The sequence below is a fragment of the Arachis hypogaea genome, chromosome 14 (assembly GCF_003086295.3).
Source record: "Arachis hypogaea cultivar Tifrunner chromosome 14, arahy.Tifrunner.gnm2.J5K5, whole genome shotgun sequence".
NCBI classification, from domain to species: Eukaryota; Viridiplantae; Streptophyta; class Magnoliopsida; order Fabales; family Fabaceae; genus Arachis; species Arachis hypogaea.
In genome coordinates this window covers 106,624,572-106,629,747 of record NC_092049.1, presented here as the reverse complement: position 1 = coordinate 106,629,747, position 5,176 = coordinate 106,624,572, and positions in this window count along the sequence as shown.

Below are 5,176 nucleotides of genomic sequence, written 5' to 3'. Positions count from 1 at the left end.
CCTTTAAAGAGTGACATGAATAAAATGCATCTCTTGTGCTAAGCTTTAGAAAGTGCTTATTGAAATGAAGAGAATGGTAGAACCGTAGAAGCGATAAGTTGCATTGAAGGAGCAGCAGCAAGTATAAAAAGAAATCCATTATTAATAATAGATGGAGCAAGCAAGCTAGGTAGGAAGAGAAGTAAGAGAACAAAGACGAGGATCATCACTGGAAGCATCCGTAGAATAGTGGAGGATATAACAAGCTATAAATAAAGCAGGAAGCTAAGATAGAGATGGAAGTAAATTAAAGTATTAGAAGAAAACGATGATTACATGAGTATAAGCAGCAAAGAGTAGCGGCAACTACAATCCTAATAAGCCGCATTTTATTTAACATTTGAAATCACCGTAACCATCGCCATACTAACACGCATACATGCATTTAGTTGGCAGTTGGAGGCCAGTGGCCGTGATGAGGTGGGTGTGGATGTGGTTTGTAGTAACCGTCAGTCTCCTCATTCTCCGCCGGAGGGTGGTGACCGCCGTGTCCACCACCTCCATACGGTGGCTTGTAAGGACGAGGCTCATGGTGTTGTGGTGGCTTGTAGTAGCCATTAACCTCAACCTTCTCTACTTGCTCCTCCTGATGGGGTGGCTTTCCATATGGTGGCTTCTCGTGTGGTGGTTTTTCATATGGTGGCTTCTCATGTGGTGGCTTCTCATAGGGTGGCTTGTCGTGTGGTGGTTTCTCGAATGGTGGCTTATGGTATGGAGGCTTCTCATAGGGTGGCTTTTGGAATGGAGGCTTGTCGTGAATAGGTTTAGGGTATTCATCAGCAATGGAGACTGCTGCAAACACCAATGCAAGTAGCAACACTGCAAGTGTGTATTTGGGAGCCATGTTTGTTTTGGATGCTGAAACCAGGGAGGAGGGAGTGGGGTTTTATAGTGGTTCCATGCCATGCATGATGGCGTCATGGCACTTGTCATCTCTTCATTCTTTAGTCTCTTAAGTCCAATTGCTAAGTTTTTTAGTGGAATTTATTCAGACTTTGACAGAGACGGATGTCTGATCTGTGTGTTTGTCTTCGTTGTTGGGTCATATTTTATCTTATGTAATAACTAAAACCTTTGGACTGTTAGGAATAAGCTGCACGAGTTGAAATCTTTGACTATTTTGCTCAAATAATACGTCGTTAGGTAAATAATGTTATCAGAATCATAGGTAAAATTCGTCAAAAGTATGTCCTTCTTTTTCACATATTTTGGCTTATGTAGGACCAATAGTAAGTAATGCATGTGGTTTTGTTTGATGAAGAGTAATGGGTCAGTAACTTTTATAATTTGTAATCATTAAATAATTATTAATAATATTTTTAATAATATTAAATTTTATTCAATAATATAAAATTATTCACTTTTATTTTACTGATTCTAAACTTTTTCTTTATTTTCCGTCATCTACGAATAATATTTCCCGCATCTTTTATTTGTCGCCTCGGCTACGCATCATACCGTCAGTGCCTTCTATTTTTATTTCAGAGAATAACATTGAAAAAAGTTCCAATGAAAATACTTTATTTAAATAAATTTGATAATATTTTGACAATCACTTTTTCTCGACATCTAAAATATTAAATAGGAAATCTGCATAATAAATCGAACGCATGAGCTGGGTTAAATCGAAATCTATACACGTTTTAATCGAAAAAATAACGGCATAAAATAATGTGAATTAAAATTTCGTTTATCTGAGAGTCCCTGATTGGGATTTGAATCCTCTAAAGTTTGAATTTCACTTTAGAGAGTAAAGTGTGATCTCTCACCATTGATTTTATAGGTGGGACCAATCATAAATATGAAAGAGAAACTATTCAAGGGTAGAAGATCACACTTTACTCTCTAAAGTGAAATTCAAACTTTAGAGGATCCAAATTCCCCTGATTATCTCTAATACCGTACTTTGTGAAAAAATTGTTTCAGTTTCTATCAAATACGTTTTTTGTAAACAAATTCCAAATGACATGATTCATCTCTTATTCGATTTTTTCGTGTTGTTTGTAGTCGTTTAGTTTGTTTGGGATCTTTTTTATGATGTGCTAGAAACACTACTGGTAAATTGTTGTTGGTATAGACATTCGATGGCCTTTTGCATCGATGCGCATTAGTCGGCGAGAATGTCTTTTGGTGCCTTCCCTCATATACAACGAAACCAACACTCAAATAGACAATTGAATGATTGGATGTCCTCGTTTTTCATCAGGGTGCATCCAAGAAGTGTTGACTGACTGTGGTGATTCACGCCCACAAAATAACCAAAAATCATATTGTACCTGCATAAATGGACACTCTGACAAAGTGATGAACCAAAATGTGTAGATTTGGTGAACGTAAAGCCTTAATTTGGGTCTATGATGCACGGACATGGGACACGACACGACACAGGACACGCCGACACGCGAAATTTAAAATCTTATATGATACGGGGACACGCATACATATAAAATATAAAGTATTTTTTAGATAAATTATAATGATATTTTGATATTTTATTGATATTGAAATATAAATTAAAATTTTTAATTATTTTTAATCTCTTATTTTAATTATATCAAGTATTTAAAATATTTTTTATTTTAATAAATAATAATATATACTATATCTAAATTTATTTTAAGAATAAGACTGGACAAGCTGACACGTGATGGTATTTAGGTGTGTCCAGGTGTGTCCAGAAAAGAATTTTTTATTTTTTATTAAGACACGGTTGGACACAGCAGACACGCATGTCGGATGAGTGTCGGTGAGTGTTGTGTCCAAAATGTGTGCGACAGACGGACACGACAACTCAGCGAAGTGTCCGTGCTTCATAGATTTGGGTGAACCAAATACCTATTTGTGTTGTAGGTGGTGTCAAATGAAACTACGTCTCCGAAATACTAGCATACAGCCCTGCTTCTTGCATCGGCCCATAATACATTTTTGATGGAGTGATTGCCTTAGAGATTGAGCTCAAAAAAGAAATTTTGGTTCTTCTCTTTCTTTCTTAATAGGTATATACTTCCCGAATTCTTTGGCATCGTTTTGTTCGGAAACATTCTGTACTTCCCTTGTGATGTAATTCCTCGCATCTTTTTCTATAAAACTTAGTTTTCAATGACTGACGGCTGCTGCTACGAATGATTGGTATTTTTTGCTCGATCTGTTCTTGTTGGTTTCGATGGTGCAATGCACAAACATACTTAGCTCCCTGTGTTGTTTGAGCATCTCTGTACGGTCTGGACAGCAAGGGTATAAATGATTGAGAACAACTTTATAAATTGTCCAAAGACTGATGTCCTTCATTATGTGTACATAGATTTTGGCTGGACAGTTTATGCTGGCTGAGGGATTTGTCTTCAAAGTTAGAGATATCTTGGATTTCCACCTCCCTCTCTACTGTATACGATTAATTGATTCTTAATAATCTCGCATCCCTTTCAAGTCGTGTTCCTTATTTGGTAGAAAAACCAGCAAGTTTGAAATAATTTTTGTAGAACTTTCTAACTTCTTCTAGTGTCTTGTAAATCATCCCAACCTTTGGAACAAATTGTATGTTCATCCACAACACACCTGGTCTGCAGAATGAACCGAACATGCTATTATGGTGAAACAATTGTATAGTACTAAATGAATGGAACATTATCCATTGTATAAATTCAAATTCGAACAGATTTCTGCATAATTAACCGAACACGTTATTATGGTGAAACAATTGTATAGTACTAAATGAATGGAACATTATCCATTATATAAATTCAAATTTGAACAGCTTTCTGTATAGTGAACCGAACACGTTATTATGGTGAAACAATTGCATAGTACTAAATGAACGAAACATTATCCATTATATAAAATAAAATTCAAGACACCTGTGTCTACAATTTAGAGATTATCAATTCAATTCAATTTAGAACACCTACGTCCATTCAATTCAATTTAGCAATTGCATTTCATTCAATTTGATTCAAAAAATAATCCAAACCTCGTCTGCTTGATTCGTTTCAGAAGAATAATCCAAATCGCTCTCATTCAACTGATTTGAAGTTGAATCATTCATTGTTTTGATATCCTATTGAAATTCACATATCGAAGAAAGAAAATGAAAAAGAATAGGAAGAAGAGCGACGAGCAGCAGAGAAGAACAACGAACAGCAGAAAAGAAAAAGAAGAAGAACGACGTAGCAGCAGAGCAGATCCAAAAATTGCAATTAGATTGTTAACGTTGAAGAAGAAGCTTTACGCGCATTAATAGGAGGGGGGAGGGAGCGCGCATGTATTTCACGTAACTCAGAGGGAAGGGGGAGGTGCGTTAACAAAAAAGTGCTTGAATGACTTGGTTAGGTTTTTTACATGGATGTGGAGTATTATTGTATTTTTAATTAAATAAAATTTTTCAAATCTCATAAAGTGAATTCTTTTTTTTCTTGTGATCATTTTTCTTGATTCATTTGGTATTAATTCTCTCTGTTTTAACTGCTATAACTGAAAGATCTTTTTCAGTTATAAATATTGTAAAGAATGACTCAGAAACAAAATGAAATATGAATTTCTTGCTAATTGTCTTTTAATTATATTAAAAAAAATTGCTGAAAGATTTGACACAGATTCTATTATCAGTAAATTTTATGATACAAAAAATCGACCACTTCATTAATAAAAAATACACACATATTTTTTACACTTTAAAATATATTTTCTATCAATATATTTTTGTAATACATCTTATATTATATAATTTTTTACATAATTTTTTAATATTATATATATTATTGACCTCCCATAATAATATTTCGAAATCCATCCCTGAAGGTATACAACTTGGAAATTAGGGTTGATATTAATATGATTCGGGAATTTCATTACAAGCCGGAATCGTGTTATCAGAATATATCATCTCATCAAAAATCTTAGTCGGCTTAACATTTACCACCTTTTGTTACAATAATGCTATTTGTTCTTTAAAGTTAATTCTTAAATCAATTTTTAAATTTAATTACTTTATTATATTATTTTTTAATTTTTATTTAATCATATTTTTAAATTTTAGGAACCACTAACACTTTTATTTAATTTAAATTTTAAAAATACAAATACTTAACAGCTGTAAATAACTACCTTTCTATATTTTATATTTTTTAGAAAATTAGTCATT